This window comes from Camelus ferus, chromosome 4 (genome assembly GCF_009834535.1).
Source record: "Camelus ferus isolate YT-003-E chromosome 4, BCGSAC_Cfer_1.0, whole genome shotgun sequence".
Lineage (NCBI taxonomy): Eukaryota > Metazoa > Chordata > Mammalia > Artiodactyla > Camelidae > Camelus > Camelus ferus.
Window position 1 is genome coordinate 63,423,922 of NC_045699.1, and position 18,462 is coordinate 63,442,383.

Sequence of the window (18,462 nt, forward strand, 5' to 3'; positions counted from 1 at the left end):
ATTTCATGTGACCTGTGAGGTGTTTGTTTTGAAGTGTGCATTATTAGTCGCTTACATGTAAGAGTCAGGAGGTTTTTACATCAGAATCTGGTAGCTGCTCTGGAAATTGGATCCTCTGGCCATCCTAGGCCTGCCTTCCAGCGGCCTCCTGCTTTCCTGTGGGCTGGGGCGTGCGTGCTCTGCTGAGCCTGGCCTGCCTGCTTCCTTCATTCTCTTCAATTGCTGGCTCCAGCCGCGGGCACTAGCCCTTGAGATTCTTGAGCTGGGTGAGCTCTAGGGCTGGGCAGGCACTGGGGGTGTGGGCTCCGGGAGCCCCTCTGGGGAGCTCCCTGCTGCTAAGGGCAGGTGGAATCATAATTCAAGGCAAAATGAGTGGCCCCTGAGAGATATCCAGACAGTGCTTGGGGCTTTTAGAAATGTTAATGTGTCCAGTAGGGCACGTATTTAATGAGCTCTGTGCTGGACACTGGCCAACCCTGGAGGCTGCAAAGAGATGCTGGGGACACAGACTGTCCTTGGAAGGGTCTGCATCTCAGGGGGTGAGGGTGCCTGAAGTGGGCTTTTGGGGAGGATGGTGCTTGAACTCGCGCAATGAGGGCGCAAGGCATTCTGGGCAGAGGAAGTCACATGAGCAGAGGTTCAGAGCTGGGACCTCAACAGGGCTCCCCAGTTTGAGCTTTAGTTGGGTGGGTCCACCTTTCAGCCCCTCCCCATGTGGAAGCCAGGATGGAGCCTGTGAATGATGCAGGCACAGGAAGCTTCAACCTGGAGCAGCGCTGACTTGGAGGACAAAGCGCTGTGTGCTTTTCAATGTCTAAAGGCTTTTAATCTCTAATTCTCTTTTTCAAATTGACTTTATTTTTTAGAGCAGTTTTAGGTTCACAGCAAAATGGAGCAGGAAGTACAGAGAGTTCCAGATATTCCCAGCTCCCCAACACGTGCGGCCTCCTCCCCATCAACATCTCGCACCAAGATCTGGTTTTTAATATATGAAAACAGCACATTCCATGATTTTAAATTAAATTTTAAATACACAAAAGCGTTTAAAGTGAAAACTAAACCTCTTCTCTTTCTTGTCCCCAACTCAACACACACATTCCCCAGAATAACCACTAGTTTGTTTTTTTTTTTTGGAAGAATATGCAGAAACCTGTTTTCAACCTTCCACGGACTTGTCCACCCAGGATCATCCCACATGTCCTGCACCTTCAACCCACAGGGCCCTGTGCCAGCATACGCCTCTCTGCCACCCGCTGCGAAAGGGCTGCTCAGAACTCCATCTTCAGAGGGTACCGTAATTTATTCAGCCGGGACCCTGATGATGGACGGTGGATGTTGCTTACGGTTTTGTTTTTTTTTTTTTTTTGCTGCTGCAGACAGGGATATGGAAACATCCTTGTACATCTGTTCTTGCACTCCCGTGAGTGTTTATCTGAGGATAAGATGGAGAAGGAGATTATATGAATTTAAAGTGGACATTTTATGGATTGTAATTTTTGATACACATTGCCAAGGTGCCCTCCGCACAGGTTAGGGTCATTTACACTCCTGCCTATCATGGGTGAGAGCGGATGTGGACATGCGCTTCTCCTGCATCGGGAGTGGGGGGTGCTGGGCTAGGGCTGGGGTAGAGTTTGGGTGAGCTTTTGTGGGGCAGGACCACCTGGGAGTTGGGGGGGACCCTCAGGAGGCCTTTGGAGTGTGTTCTTCTCAGTTCTCTCTTGAGCTCTCATACACATATGTATCAATGGAAAATCTATGATCCTGTTTAACAATTTAAAAAAATCATCTATCATTTTGCAACCTGCTTTTGTCACTAAGATATTTTGGAAAGGTTTTCCAGTTAGGACATGGACCTCTACTTCACTCTTTCTATGTCCTGCACAGATCATTCTGCAGTCCGGAGTGGGGAGGGTGATTTAGGCCCCCTCTGCAGTTGTGTGAGGCCCCACCAGCTGTTTCAGAGAACATCCTTTGTGGACCTCGTTGGGCTCAGGCCCAGCATTCCTCTGTCTAGAGGAAGCACATTTATTAGGAAAGTGGCTGTTGCTGGGAATGGCACTGCTATTTTTCCCGCCGTGAGCTCAGAGCAGTAGTGGTGGTTCTTGAACCTTGGCCTTGAACTTGGGTCTGGCCCTTCTATGGGTTCTTCTCGAGCAATGTGTGGGTCCAGTGCATCTGCTGACTTTGTCCCTTCGGCCCAGGGCTCCTCTCTGTCCAGGGAGTTGCTGCAATGCCAAATCCTACCCCCCTCAGCCATCCTGGTTGACTGGTCAGGTGGGCCCCCACTCCAGTGATCCTGGGGCAGCCACCCCCCTGCCTGCAGGTGAACAGACCTGCTTCTGGTAGGCAGTTGGCATGAGCATCGAGCCAGGAGCTCATTTATTCATCTGCCAGCATGACTTTTCTCATCTTTCCTCTTGGAAGAGCCCCTGTGGTGTGTCTGAGTCTGGCTGAGAGTATGGTGGTAGAGGTGATGAGGGAAAAGACTCATTCAGCCCCTACCCACAGGCGGTGTTAGTGGTCATCCCTGGCAGCTTCTACTAAGGGCTAGGAAGCACTGGAAGACTTCTGACTCTGCAGAGGATGGGAAATCAGGGAAGGCTTCCTGGAGGAGGTGGGACTGGGGCCACAGGGCTTGGAAATGAGTCTCTGGTCTCTGAGGGAGCCCCTGGGCAGGGGCAGGAAAGGAAGGGAGGGGTGTGTGGAGGGGCCTGGCAAACCTCCTTTAGAGAGACTCTGGCCATCTGTGGCTGCAGGGCGGACCACTTGGAGTCTGGAAAGCTGATAATGGGGGATTTGGAGCCAGACAGACTAGGACTTAAACTCTGGCTCTGTCAGCTTCCAGCTGTGACTCCTTGCTTGGTCACTTAACCTCTCTGAGCTTTAGCTACCTTGTCTGTAAAATAAGACAATAAGAGTTATTATCGCTCACAGGGCTGGTAGTAGGGTTGCCTGAGCTCTCGCCTGGACAGAGGTTGCCACAGACCTGCACAAGGTAGCTGGTAACGGGTACCGTGCAGGGGAACCAATCACCTGGGCATGGGATGACGAGTGGAGTTGGCAGTGGGGTCTGGGTGAGACCAGAGACTTCCCTGTAGGCTCAGCGATGGACTCATGCTGGTAAAGGTGACAGAGATGACAGAGTCGACCACCTTTCCTTCTCTGGTCCCACCCCGCCTTGGGGACCACTCTTTGGGGGGCCCTGTCTGCAAAACATAACCTATTCATGAGAGGATAGGTCAGGAGTTTCGAGGCCAAGACCCAGGCTGAAAGGCAGCCCTGGGGGATCCCAGGAGGAGGGGAGCCCAGCCTGCTGGTGACAGAGGAAGGTTAGGGTAGACAGCGGCCCCAGGCTTGGTGCTGCACTCAGAAAATGTAGCCAGAGATGATCTCCGAGCAGCCTTTGGGCGCGTCGTCACGGCGCCCTTTCTTCCCAGGTTATTAATGGTGCTTTCATCCCTATGGAGAGGGTGGCGGTGGGTACAGTGGGGTGGCTGGGCGGGCGCCGGGCAGACAGTCTGAGCCCACTCCAGCCTTCCTCGGCGATTTATCGCCTGTCAGCCCTGCTTCTATGGGACATAAAACAAGTTCCCTGGGAGGTGGCCAGGGGCCCTGAGGGCCTGGGCTGGGCTGTCCGGGGCACAGTGGTTACAGGAGGTCATTCTCTAGGAGCCTCTGCCAAGCCCACCCCACTGAGGGGCTTTAGGATCAGCTGGAACATGCAGATTGTGGGCACGGGGCAAGGTTCCTCAGTGATCTGACTGTGCAGGTGGGTGGAGACAGAGCTCTAAGAAGGTCAGGGACACTTGGACTCCAGAACAAACCTTGCTTTTTTCTCTTCAGCCCCTGCCTCTAAGCCAGGGGTTCTTAACTGGGGACCCCAGCAGACTCTGGGAGGAATCTGGAGTGTCCATGAACTTGGTCAGGAAAAAAAAAATATCCCACCTTCATTTTCACTGACCTCTAATTACAATTCCAAATTGTAATTCTTTCAATTACAAATGTAGGTGACAAACCACAGTGGTATTAGCTGTTCTATTTTTATAGAAATCATAGAAATCACAGGAACCTTCATGTCATAGTATAATTTTGTGGGTATCTTGAAATAATGCTTTGGTGGGGGAGGGTATAACTCAGTGGTAGAGCATGTGCTTAGAATTCACAAGGTCCTGGGTTCAATCCCCAGCAACTCCACTAAAAATTTTTTTTTAAATAAATAAACCTAATTACACACCCCCCAACCAAAAAAGAAAGAATGCTTTTGTTCCTCATACTTCAAAAAGACCATAGTTATTAGAACTGGATCTTGTTACTGAAGGCATTCATAAAGAAGTACACATATTGCTATAATTTTTAATAATATTTTGAAAACTATATTTCAACATAATTGGTTTCCTTTGTAATCCTTGGTATTTTATCTTATGCATGTTAAAATGTTTTTCTGAGAAGGGGGCCTCAGGCCTTAGGGGTCCCTGGCACCAAAAAAGGTGAAGGACTCACAGACCGGGCACTCAGGCCGCTCCTGCCTCCCACTGCTCACAGGTCAAGGTGTCCTGTTGCCAAGTGGACTAGTCTGTGCTGAAGCAGCTTGCTCTGGGTACCCAGCTGTGTGCTGGGCCCTGGGGGTGTGGGGATGGCAAGGAGCGCCTAGTGAGGGAAGACCCTGCCCTCCAGAAGCTCCTGGGTGCCTCAGGGGCAAGATCTGTAGCTAAACTGGCTGTGCCAGGGGCCCGGGAGATCCTGTGCTGTCGGGATTCAGAAGAGGGAGAAGTCACTTCTTCGTAGGGAACTGATCCTGGGATGGCTTCGTGGAGAAGGCAGTATTGGACTTGAGCCTTGAGAATATTGAAGTTAGAGACATGAGGAAAAACATGTCAGGCAGAGGGACCACAGGAGCGCAGGCATGGGGACTGGTAGGGGGGGCACACGTGGTGACTGTGGAGGAAGGAGGTGGTGCGAGAGAGAGCAGAGAGGAGGGTGCTCTGGGGGCCCTGGGAGCCTCAGCAAGGTTTTCACCAGAGTGACATGGTCAGGTCTGCATTCCAGAACAGTCCCTCTGGCTGCTGGTGGATGGATGACTGGAGGGGACGGGGCTGGGCTCTGGGTGGCCAGTGAGGAGACTGGGCGGTCATCCGGTAGGGAATGTGGAGACCTGAACTGAGCCCAAACTGAGGGTCCCCACGGGGCCAGAGGGGGAGTTGTCCCAGCTATGGGACGAGGTGGTGGAAGGTCCTTGAGATCTCAGGCGCTGGAGTCTGAAGTCAGGGTTTGAATCCTGGTTCTGTCCCTTATTAGCCACGCGGCCTCAGGCACATCAGACACTCTCTGAAGTTATTTCTTCATCTGAGACCTGCGGTGATGATCGCACCCGCCCCGGCAGGGTTGTTGTGAGTGTTTAAAGCTCGGCACAGTGCCTGGCACAGAGCAGGTGGTGGGCAGGCTGAACGTATGACTGCTTTTATCATCGTCCCGTGGCCCCATTGGACTGGCGGGTCTGCAGGGAGAAGAGAGGCCGAGTCTGAGGTTTCAGATCTGCACTGAGGCCTGGGCCTGTGAGCCAGTATCTGAGATCCCGTCCACCCCAACCCTGGGTTTCTGTGCCATCGCAAAGCCCTGGGACAGGGCTACCTCCTGCCCTGTCTTCACTTCCTCTGCCCAGCGTCCCCTCCAGCAAGGCTCAAGTGTAGTCGCTCCAGGAAGGGTCAAGTACAAATTTTATTTCTGACATGAGTCCTTTCTGTCTGGGAGTTCCCAGTGTTGGGAAGGTGTGGTGAATGAAAGAGGAGCTCGGAGAGCGAGCCCCTCTTTGTTTCCAAGTCCCAGAGCAGGAAGCATCTAGACCAGCATTTGGCTGTGAGCCTGGGACACCCCCCACCCCAGCCCAACTCCAGCAGGGATGCCCTGGGCAAGGTGGGAACACGGGCCATACTCACTCTGCGGCTGAACCTTGGGGGTCCCGGATTCCATATGCACCTTCCCACGCTCACCCCAGACCCTCAGCAGGTCTCCTGTGCCCCACATGACCTGCCTACCTCCTGGGTCCAGGGCTTCCAGCCTTCATCCCTCTGAGTGGTTGCGCTCCTCTGGGCAGTGGGAGCCCACTGATGCCGGAGAATAAATTTGCTGTGTTTTGTAGAGCATGCAGAAGCATATTTGGGGGTTTAATCTTCTTGATAAATCGTTCTCAGATTGTACTCTATTAAACCCCCAGAAAATTCATGAACACGCTGGGAATAGAGATCTCATCGGAAGGTCTGACATGAACAACACAATAAATGCAGCTTCTAAATTGGGTCAGGGAAGCCTCTGAGGCCCAGAGAGAGGACATTCCCGCTCGCTTGGCCCTCCCCAGGCCTATAAATTAATTATGCACACAAACAGGGCCCTGTCCTCTCTTGTCAGAGCCAGGGCTTGTGTCTCTGCCCACTGACCCGCCCCAACTCCTACCTCAGCTGCAAACAGAGCGCCTGGTGAGGCCTTTCAGCCTCTGTGCTTTGTTATTCCTGTGTCTCCAAAGCAAAGTGGGTGTACATTTCAGCAAGAGAGATGTAGGTTAGATAGGAGGAAGGACTTCCTGGCTGACCGGTGGGCTGCAGTGAAATCCCGGAATGGGCTGCTCAGGGAACTCGAGGCAATTCTTTTCTTTAGGGCTTTTAAGACCTAGCAGTTTCTACCCGTCTTTGGTACTCTGGGGCTGCTGCCCCGTGACAGCAGTGATCAGAACAGACATGGCTTCAGGGTCTCGTCTCAGGAACCAGCCTGGAAAGTGCCTTTTTCTGGGCCATCCTGGGGGCCTTACCACCTGCCTGGCCCAAGAGTTCCCACTAATTCCACACAGGGCCAACATCTTCTTAGCCCAAACCCTCAACATGGTCTAACCACGTGGCACTTGGAAAAGGGAAGTCTCTGTGGTTCCCAGGCTGCCGCTAACCCTCAGTGGGTTCCCTGCCTTCCCCAACCCCATCCGCCTGTTGGACTCTTTCTCAAAGGCCTGGCCCGGGTTCCACCCCCTCTGTGACGCCTTCCTTGATTTCTCCCTGCCTTGCCAGAATTAGTTACTCCCTTCCTCAAGCTTCCTCTGCCTTGGGCCCTTGTTGGTGGGTCCCTGTGGGAGTCCATGAGTCTCATCATACTGTCAGTTCCCTGAGAACAGGGGCTGTGTTGGAGCCCCCTTAGGCCTACATAGTGTTCCTCCTGGGATGGTGCCAGTACTTGCATGAGTTTTCAAATGCCAGCTCCTGGGATGTGTCCCCCATGTACCCTAGTGCGAGGGCTGAATGACCTGGTTTCCCAATGTCAGCTGTGGGAATCCTGGGCTCTTGAACTGGGAGCAAGGCAGGGACCGAAGGGGAGGCAGAGGAGAAACTCCCTGTCTTTAGTAATTTGGTTCTGACATTTCACATTCTTTATTCTTTTTTTTTTCTTGGAAACTGCTCAAGGCCCTCTGATTCTGCGGGTCTTTGGAGGGAGGTGGAATGGCCCTGAAGTATACACAGAAGCCCCTCCCGAAGCCGCTGTGCCCCCAGGCGTCCCCTTGCACATGGAAACCAGCCCCCTCCTAGCACAAGCCTGGGCAGGTGCAGCCTCTGCCAGCAGTCTGGAAGGGGTGACGTGTAGGTCTGAGGCTGGGCGGGAGGTGGGGGTGAAGTTCACCGGCAGCACCAGGGAAAGGAAGGGAGCCCTGGTGGGAGAGATGGAGGAGACCTTGTGCTTCTGGGAGGTGTTACTGGGGAGCCTGCTCGGACTGTAAGGGAAGCGGGGTCTTGGTGGTCCAGCCTCAGGGATGGGCACGGAACAGAAGCAGGTGGGGGAACAGGGAAAGTCAGCGGACAACTGGTTGGTTGGGGAGCCCTTTCTGGCACTGCCTCCTGCCCCAGCCCCCAACCCTGCCCCCACCACGTGGGCTCCCTGCTGACTTAGGCCTCTGAAGCCCCCTTAGCCCCCTCAGCCAGACTCAGCCAGAGCAGACAATCCTGGGGACAGTGGCAGTGTGTGTGTGTGTGTGTGTGTGTGTGTGTGTGTGTGGTTGGGGAAGCTGGTGGCTGGTGACTGCGGTGTGGAGCACTGGCTAGAGAGACAGGGCCATGGTGTGGAGCTGGCCGGACACGGGCAGTACATGCATCGAGAGGTCAGCAGGTGGAGAAAGAGAGCTGTGAAACCTGCGGGGTCAAGGAGGCCTCTGGGCTATTCATTGGACGGCACTAATTCAGTGCCTAAAAATAATCCCGGACTCGGCACAGCTCTTCAGAATTTTCCAAGCTCTTTCAGACCCACGAACTCATTTCTGTCTCCAACGGCCTGGGAAGAAGTGAATTCCATCCATATTCAACCACAGGGAACATGAAGTTCTAGAGCACACTTGCGAAGGGCCCGTGGCTAGCTGGTGGGAGGCCCCAGACCGGAGGCCGGGTTTCTCTGGCTGTATGTTCCACACAGTCTCCTGTGGACCTGCTCGGAGATGGAGTGAGGGAGGCATTGCCTTTGCTGTCCAGGGGCAGAAGGCCACCTAGGAGAAAGGTTAGGACCAGGAGGACAGACACCGGGGAGGGGAGAGGAGCTCTGATGGGGTGGTGGTGGTGGGGGCATCGGGGAGGGCTTCCTGTTGGGGTACTTTGGAGCTCGGCCCAGGGAAAGGAAGGGTGCGCTGAAGCAGGGAGAGTGGGTCCAAACACGGGCATTTGTGAGTGAAGACAAGACAGTGGGAAGCAAACTGAGGACCAGCCACCTTGCAAAGCCTTGACTGACCAGCCTCGGCATCCCCTGCAGGGCCATGTAGGCATTCTGAGCAGGACAGTCACCTTTAAAGAAGCCCACAGTGGAGGACCCTGTGGGCAGTCTCCGGCCCATAGGTCACTTGTGGGCAAACAGTGGCTGCACCAGCCCCCTGGCTGCACCCCAGAGGCCACCCCTCCCCTGCCAGCCCTGTTCCTCTCTGTCCTCTTTCTCCTGGCCAGACCTCCTGCCCCAACCCACTGTTTCTCCCTTTAGCATAAAGAAGAGAGAAACTTGCTTGTTAAGAGGGTAAAGTGACTGAGGAGAGGAAAACAATCAAAGGAAGAGAGGTGGTTGCCACGGAAACTATAAAGTAGGAGCAGAAACTTTCAGCGGCGGGAGGGTGGAGGGGAGGAGACCTAGCGGCTGAGGGCCCGGGGAGGGGATGGCGGCGGGAGGCTGGGCCCAGGCTAGCCCGGAATGCCCCTCTGCCCAACACCCCCAGCCAGCCGGGCAGCGCTGTGCGCCCACAACCAGAAGGGCCTCCCAGTTGCTTCCAAACAGGTGTGCGAGGTGCCTGGTACCCGAGTAAGGTAAGCAGCTCGTGGTGCGAGGAGGAGCCCGGGTCTCGTGGCCCATCCCTGCACCGTTCAGAGCTGCCGGTTACACTTCGCCTGGAGCAGCACAGGGGTTTCCTGCAGGTCTTTGCATGATGTCTTATTTCACTGTCCTAACACGCAGAAGTGACTCGGCCCAGGACTGGACAGTTTACAAGGCAGCTTCCCACGTGTTGCCTCATGCAGGTCCCGTGATAGTCCTGGGAGGACGGTGTTCATATCCTACAGAGGAAGGAGATGAGGCCCAGAGAGGTTAAGGGATTTGGCCCCAGGTCACCCAGCTGAGGAGCCCCTAGGGGTGGGATTGCCACCCTTGAGCTATCAGACCCTACAGCCCCCAGCTCTTCCTGCCTCTCTGCCACCTTTTGTTTTTGGCTGGAGCTGTGCGCTCCCTGGAGCGTGTAGACCCTTCTCACCCCCACTCCAAGGGGGGACCTCCTTTGGGGCACTACCATTTTCTTCCTGGACAACCCCAGGGAAGTTGCTTCTCTCTGAGGCTTGATTTCCCCATCTGTGAAGTGGGTATAACAGAACCTTCTGCCTGTAAAGGTCGTTGTGGGTGAGACAGTTCAAGTCAAGCCCTGTGTACAGTGGCAGCACAGACGATACCCTCAGAAATCTCCACTGGCCACGTCTGAAGCTGGCAAGCACCCAGTTGGGTAAGAAAGGTGGGGCTGCAATCTCCCTGTATTTCAGAGAAGTTTCTTCATCTGTGAAACGGGTCTGATGGGTTCCTGCCTTGCCTGGGGAGTTGGAGAAGGAGATGAGGATCATGGCTGTGGAGCCGCTGCAAGCCACGGAAGCTGGTTTGGGAAGCACCAGTCTCCAGCCCAGCTGTAAAAGTGGCCACTAGGGCCCCACAGGGGACGGACATCTGAGCCTACGTTCTCACTGCTCGAGGGAGGGAGGGACGGGAGAGGAGTTGGGCCCCTGCCCAGTTAGCCCTGAGTGTGAGGCTCAGATCTGCTCCAGGTTTGGGTCTGAAAGGAGCCCTCAGAATCCCACGTGGCCTCGTGGGCTTGCTCCCGAATTGGAGCCAAGCCTTAGCTTTCTCCAGGGAGAGGCCCAGTGGGCCGAATGCATTATTAAGTGGCAGAAAGGCAGCACGCTGCATGTGAAGGATAATGGGGGAAATTTATTGGATGGGCTATAGATCACAGAATGAAAAGCCCTGAAACCCATGGGGAAGAAAATTAATAAGTCCTGGGCTGTGACTTGTTTGGGGTGGGGGTGGAGGGTACGTGGCCCCGATTTGCTGTGAGCCTGGGAGCTTCGTGACGCATGGAGGCCCAGAGGTCTGGGGGCTTCAGTGTACATTCCCGTGTCCACTGGTTTCTTGAAAACACGCCTGTGGTGCCCCCTCCCTCCTCTTGATGGGCAGCGGCCGTGTGACAGCGCCGGCCTGGGCACTGAGGTTATGCGGGTGAGCCTGGCAGACAGGACGTGACCCTCGGGGGGAGCAGTGAGCCAGGAGAGACAGATGGAAGATGAATCATCAAAAATTAGATCTCACGGCACAATGCAATGGGCTCCCTGGGGCAAAGCAGAGAGTTCGGAGAGTTTGGAGGGTTGGGCAGGTGGAGGGATGGGGCGGTGAAGGAGCCAGAAATAATGTCCAAAGGCCGGTAAGGCCGAGGTGGCTGGGACAGAGGGCTCTTTGAAAAATGCTGTTTGGCTGCTTTGTGGAAGGTAGACTCGGGAGGCAAGAGAGGATTTGGGGGGACCACTTAGGGGCTGTGGGAGTCCCCAGAGTTAGAGATGGTAGTGACCTGGATGTGGGTAATGATGGTGGAGAGGAAACAGGTCGGAGACTCAAGCTAGAATTTGGAGCTAGCACTAATCCGCTTCACAGAGGGGCTGGGTGTCTGGGAAGCACGCCCCATGTCCGGTGTCCTAGGACTGGGAACTGTGGGAACAAAGGCATGAAGGAGAGAAGTGGTGGGGGGCTGGGGACCAGTGTGGCTGAGGAAGGGGAAGGGTCTGTCTGGGGCAGCACCCACTGACACCCCCCCCCCCGCCCCGCACTGGGACTAGAAGCCAAGGTCCTGGTCTCATTGCTACGGGGCACCTTTTTACAAGTGGCTGTCTTCCTGACATCTGGAAAAGGGCTGGCAGGTGAATTACCTGGGGACAGTTAGGGGAGACCATTTGTGGCAGTACAGAGTCACCATGAGAAGCCAGGCTGCATGAGATCCAGTCCCGTCTTTACCACAGTCCCCTTTCTGTGCCTGTAAAATGGACGAGTAATAGTATCCACCTCTTAAGGTTGTGATAAGGATGCACTGAATTGATATTGCCCGGCAGAGAGTAAGTTACTGTAATGGGGTTAGTAACTGTGTTCTCTGTGACCTTGGGCAAGGCTTTCCCTACTCTGGGCCTCGGTTTCTCCAGGCCAGTCCTTGCAAACACTTTGGTCGAAGGCTCTCTAATCTCTGATGTGCTGGTGGTGTCCAGCTCCTGAGGACGCCAGGGCACAGCACCAAGCTGGCAATGTTGTCTCCGATGGGACCACATCCATTCCAGCCTGTAAGAAGATACCGGGCCTACTGGGTCTGTAAGGGGATATTATGATTGCCCAGAACCTGGTGAGGTCAGAGGGCACAGAGACCAGGACAAAAGGGGGCCAGTCAGGGCTGCTGCCAGACCTGAGCTGACCTTCTGGGCCCCAGAATCTAGACCACATTTGGGGAGCCTGGGGAGGAAGGCGGAAGCTGGGAGCTTCACTGTGGGATGAGCAAACTGGTCCTTCGTTCTGAGCCTCAGTTTGCCTGTCTGTACTATGAGGCTGGGAATCCCTCCTGCCTGCTACTCACAGGTGCTGAGAAGGCAAAGGCTACAGTTTGTAAAAGGCTGGGAACACTGTCGGGCACTGGGGTCCCAGAGGCCTCCATATAGAGCCAGGGGGCCCGGAGAGAGAGCAGTAGATGGGCCAGTGTGATCAGAGTGGGACCACCCGCTGCTGGTTAAAATACTGATTCCTGGGCTCTTCCCAGGCTGGCTAAAGCAGGCTCTCCCCAGTGGGCCTGGGCATCTGCATTTTAACATGCTCCCTGGGGGACTGAAGCTCCTTGACATCTGAGAACTGAGGTTCTGCACCACCCGCTTTGCCGGTCAGAGTGGGTGCAGAGGGGTGGGGAAGGCTTATCTAAGTCACTCAGCAGACTGGGACCCTGTGCTATGCCTCCCTGGGGTTCCCAGGGGGCACATCCCTGGAGCCCTGGGCGTCCTGGGCTGGGTCCTGCCAAGAAGGATTTGTCCCAGGGCTCCGCAGCCCGGCAGAGGGCAGCACCAGGCAGCACCTCCTGAGGGCTCCAGGCTGCTCTGGGGGCCTGGCCTGGCAGGGCCTGGAAGGAGCCCACCGTAGGGCTTGAGTGGGAAGGCAGGTCTGTACATGCACCGGAGGCTGTGTGAGGGGGTTAGCTACAAGAGAGGGGGGCACCCGGAGGACACAAGAAACACGAGGTCAGAGAAAGCAGGCACAGAAAATTCTGAAGCCACTTCGCAGTTTTCCAGGGGCAGAGGCTACAGGGAAAGAGAAGGCCGTGGTGTCAGGGGGGCTGTGTTGAGGCTCCTGTGACTGAGGCTGCCTCCCCAGGGCTCTCAGCGGGCTCAGGATCAACTCAAGGCCCCTTCTAATAAAGATCAGCCAGAGATCAGTCCCCCTACCCTGACCCTGGCATTTTAGCCGGGAGGGAAGCCCGGACTCCAGCCCCACCTCTCCTGCTGGCTCCTCCTTCCTGCGCCTGGTACAGCTTCCTCTGCTGCTGGGAACTGCGGGAGTGCCTGGGGGCATCTGGGTGACCCTGGGCAAGTCCCAAGCCCTCCAAGCCATGAGTTGAGAGTGGGATGGCCACTGGATCCCCAAAGGTCCTCTGCAAGTCCTACCTGTGGGAAGACATCTTCACTTTCAGATTTTCTGAGGACAGGGGGCCAGTTCGGTTGTGAGCTCTGTGTCATCAAAGGTATGCCAGAGGAGGCTGGGTGGATTTTGCTTCCTCTTAGGTCTTTGCCTGTGGTCCTGGACCATCCCCCCCTCCACATCCCATCTTTCTGTGTTAATCATTAATCTCCAGGAGAGCCCCACCTGGGGAAAGGGACAAGTTCCTAGCCATGGGGAACAGGGAGCTGATTTCCAGGATGACCTTGAACTTGTTTTCCTTGGCCCCAAAGTTTCAGCTACTTCCTGTTTGAGCAGGCACAGAAATTCTAGGGCCCCAGCCCTTCCTCCTCCCCTCTGGTGGAATTTCCAGACAAAATGCTGTTCCTGGGGTCAGGGCAGGGCCCGCATTGTTCTCGCTCTGAAGGGGAGTTGAGGGGTGACAGGTTGCAGAAGCTGCATTTAATTCTCATCTACATAGCCTTAGGATGCCAGCTATGGGCTGGGTGGGATCTCCAGGAAAAGTGAGAAAGTGTGAGAACCACGACTCTGGCAAGCCTGCCCCTCCTCTAACACCTGCTGTGGCTCCCGTTTATGTTCTGGACTGGGCACAGAGGCTCTGCGTGTCAGTGCCCAAGGGTCCTGAAAGACCACCCAGCCAACTCCATTTTACAGGAGAGGAAGCTGGGCCTATGAACGGGAGGGGGGACTTTCTTAAAGGCACACAGCAAAGCAAAGGCATTTATTCATCCAATCGTTTATTCTGTGCCAGCTCCTGCAGAGAGTCAGGACTTACATCCTGGCCTCCTGACCAGCCCCAGGCTGCTGCTTAAAAGTAAATTACAGTCCGTTGTCCACATGTCACACAGAGGAAACCCAGACCCAGAGCGGTGAAGTCCCTTCCCCCTGGTTCTGGTGTTGAAGAAAGAATGGGGGCTTTGAGTCCAGCTCCCTTCATTCACCTCATTCATCAAAGTTTATTGGGTGCTGTTGTGAGCACTGGGGACGTGCCTGGGACAGGACTGACAAGGCCCCTGCCCTCATTAAAGTTTGGGAGAAGACAATTAGTGAACAGCCGAATACACAGATAAGACAGTTTCAGGAAGCGATAAGTTGAAGAAAATGGAACAAGACAGTGGGATAGTGTGTGGGGAGTAGGGCAGAGGTACTTGAGATAAGGTGGCCAGGGAAGGCCTCTGAGGGTGTGATATTTGAGCTGAGGCCTGAATGGCAGGACAGAGCTGACATCTGAAGGTCTGGGGCTAGTGTGTGAGATAGAAGAACAGCACATGCAAAGGCCCTGAGGTAGGTCCCAGTCAAAGATTGGAAAGCTATCCGATCTCATATAGAACCGTCTTAGCCAGTGGCTCCCCAAGAAAGCTGCTAGAAAGCTCTTTCACAAATATGGATTGCTTGGCCCTCTCCACCAAGATTTGGATTCGGTGATGCTGGGAAGGGGGCCCTGGAAATTGTTTCCAAATGCTGCCGGTGTAGTTCATGGGCATATAGGCTAGCGCCACCCCTGCAGGCCTGCCTCATGGAGTCAGTCCCTCCTTTTAGTTGCAGAGTGAGGCTCAGAGAGGGCTGTGACTTATTCAAAGTCAGGCAGTCGCACAGCAGCAGAGGTAGGACTGGAGCCCTGATCCCCAGAGCCCTCCCCAGCTGGGGTTCCCTCCTTACTACACTCCTCCCCTTCTGGAAGGGCTGCCTGGGCTTCACCCCTGCTGGGATCTGTCTCCCCATCTCATCTCCCTGATCTCAGCCCTCACACCCCATACAGCCTGCTGCCCAGTCCCCACCTCATCTTCTGCTCCAGCCTCACAGTTCTACACACTGCCCCCAGTACAGGTCTCAGTGGTTTCCACATCTGGGCCTTTGCTCATGTTGTCTCCGCTTCCAAGAATACACTCTTCTGCTCTCTACTCAGTCAATGTCCACTCAGCCTTCTGGCTCAGAGCCAACGACTCTTCCTCCAGGCAGTCTTCCAGGACTTTTCCTTCCTCCAAATTCCCAGTACTGACTCCAGATCAGATGGACTTGTTTCCCAAACGCTGCCACCATCTCTCCCAGTCAGTCTTACTGAGAGCCAGCTCTGGGCCAGTAGTTGTGCTGACTAGCTCTGGCTGTTCTGCTCTCAAGCAGCCCACAGATTGGTGAGAAAATAAATAGGCAATAAGTAGCCTGGAGGGGCAGATGTCAGCCAGTTTATACACAGGGCTTTGATTCACTATGCTGTATGACCTTCCACAAATTCACAACCATTCCATAGTTGAGGAAACAGAGGCACGAAGAGGGGAAGGCACTAATCTACGGACACACAGCCAGGAAGTGCTGGTTCTCACTCCAAATCCCATACTCTTTCATTTGCCCACCAAGATGGGAGCATCCTAGGAGCTGGCTACTGGGTCAGTTCATCTGTCCTCCTCAGTGGGATCTGCGGGGATGGAGCAAGGCCCTGTCCCCCTGGAACCCAGGCAAGTGCCAGCCACGAAATGGCTGACCAGCTGACCAGGCAGGCCTGCCTGGGAAGGGAGAGGGCTCTCTGACCTCACACTGGGACCATATGCCACCCCCTCCTGTTGCCTAGTGGGTGTGGGGCTGTCTGGGCCCATCAACTGGAAGGAGAGGAAGGAGGCCGGAGACCTGGAGCCTTAGCCCCAGGGCTGGGAGAGAAAGGAGCTGTGGGCCCACCTGGAGCTTGGCAGCATTTCTGGGTCAGGGCAGGAAAGGAAGTATACAGAGAGAGGCGCTCCAGGCCTGGCCATCTGGGCTGAAATGTGGGCTGCTTGAGGAGGGGTGAGAAGGAGGGGCTGGGACTGGAGCCTGGAGAGTGGATCCCAGCCTCCCCCAACCACAGGATTGGGGCCCTGAGTGGAAATCTGGGTACCTGTGAGCAGAATGCGCCAGGTATCTGGGAGGGGTGGTCCAGGTAATTGAGAGGGAAAAGGGGCCTTGGCATCTCTATTTAAGTCCCAAGGTGGACTAACCTCCAGCTCTCATATGTGACCTCAGGTGAGTCCCTTCCTCCCATGGCTTCACTGCCCCATATGTGGGGAGTGATGGCACCTCTCCCTGACTGCTCTGTGCTGGGGTGCAGTGGGCAATCAGACCCTCCACAATTGGGGAACTGATGCCAGATCCCGGCTTGCAATGAATTAGGCAGGCTCCTCCAGGCAAGTGTCTGTCCTATAGGGTCCCAGCTTCCCTGGTTCCATCACCTACTCTGAAGGTTCCTTTTGCCCTGACCTTCCAGGATTTTATGACAGGCTGTTGACATTTATGAGGGAGATATATCCTCTTCTCTGAGTTTCTGGAGGACAGGAGGGAACACAGAGGTGGTGCTTTGGGACTGGAGGAAACTTCTAGATCCTGATATGAACTGTGGAGGTGGGCTGGACAGAGATAACTTGTCTCTATTTAACACGAGGAAACCTGAGGCCCAGAGATGTCAAGGGGCTTTCTTTGAGTCACACAGCGCCCAAAGAAACACAATGATCCCGCCCACTGGCCTTCTACCCCGTTCAAGCCCTGCCTCACCCTCAGCCCAGTTTTGAGTGACTTGATTTAAAAAAACACTCACACTCCCCGAGGCTCTGTCTATGCGTGTTCCAGTGTCCACGCTTGATTGATCCCCCAGTTCCGCCTGTGTTGAAAGGGGCAGGGCCATCTAAGCCCGAGGTCATCTCGGCCCTGATTGGGCCAGTTTCTGTGAAGGATGTCATGGAATTCGTTGGTGGCTTTAGGGAGGAGGTCCAGGGGCCAGTGGAGGCGTTGGATGCCAGTGTGACCTCTCAGGTTCAGCTGCACCCCCCAACTCCGGCCTCCCCCCTCTGAATGAAGGTCCTGCTCATGGTCTAGCCTGATTCCGGGACAAAGAGTGGACACAGGAAGCTGCTATTGCCTGCCAGACAGGCCGCCTCCAGGGGCAGAAGCCCATGACCTTAACCATGAATGTCCCCTGCCACACCCCCACCCTGCCCAGGGCTCCAGTGACTCAAGGTGGAGACCAGCCTGGGAGGCGGATGTGTGCATGGCTGCCTGGCTGGGGACTTCCCCCGGTCACTACTGGCCACCCTTGTCCCGACAGGAAACCTGACAGGTCTGAGCCTTCCAGACACCTATTGTATGGGGACTGGCGTGGGCTCCAGTGTTTCCCGTGTCAGGACTCCATCCCTTCTCGCCTCCTCCTGTTCCCTGTAAAAGCTGGCTTTTAAGGAAATTTCCGGCCTGTTGCCCCTCCTCCATCTCTGCATTAAGTCCTGCTCATCCTTGAGAACTTTGCTCTTTCCAGCCTGCCTGAGTTCAAATCCTGACTCCTAGTGCAAGCTGTGTGACCTTAGGGAACTCACTTACCCTCTGTGTGCCACCTGTATTTTCGGTAAAATGAACGTGGTGACCATTTGGCTTGTAAATTAAATGAGATAAATGTGCATAGATGCTGAGGACAGGATCTGGCACACATTGAATGCTGAACACAGTTTATTGCTATTAAATCCAAAATTCACCCTCAGACAAATCTTTCGAGGCCAAAGCTTGTACCCTCCCTAGTTAGAAGTCTTAGACCCTGTGGTCCCCTCCAGGCATGAGCATTGCTCCTCCCGGAGTGGAGTCTAGTGTTAGATAATGTTGGTTGTGGCTGTCATTTTCCTCCTGCAAAAAATGACCCCTCAGGAAAGGCCATGGCCCTTCTTCTTTGCTCAGATGAAGAAATGGGTGATCTGTCCTTACACTGGAGGAAAAACTATCCTAGATGGGCAATTTAAGGCTTTTCAAGGGTAATTCTGCCTGTATGCTTTTTTTTTGCTCCTTCCTCACCGACTGTAAACCTAACACCCCAGTAAGATGTGAGGCTGCACTGGGCTGGCCCCCTCCCTGCTGACCCAGCCCTGGCCCCACCTCTGGTTTACCTGGACTTCCTGCCCAGCAGGGTGTGATTCTCCTTCAGACCCCAGGATGCTGATGGTCCTCTGCCTGGAGGGAAATCCTTTGGGTCCATCCCTCCCTGGTCCTCTCCTGTGTCCTCCTTATTCAAACCTGACTGGTGAGGTGTGGCGGGGGTGGGGAGTTCTCTTGGGGACTCTGGCTTCCTGAATGAGGTGATGTTTGAGCCGGGTCCTGAGGGCTAAGGAGAAGTTCACCAGGTGGGTGCAGATGGAAGAGGTTCATGGCAGCCATCTGACCATCAGGGCAGAGGCCGGAGCCTTTGAAGGCTGAGAGCAGATAGATCAGAGTGCAGGAGTAGGTGGGGCTGCA

The 18,462-nt window shown here is 54.8% G+C and overlaps 1 protein-coding gene across 3 annotated transcripts in view; it reads left to right on the forward strand.

The window, feature by feature from the left end:
• The window catches only part of DAB2IP (DAB2 interacting protein), a 189,949-nt gene that overhangs the window by 44,324 nt on the left and 127,163 nt on the right, over nucleotides 1-18,462 (forward strand). The window lies entirely within an intron of this gene.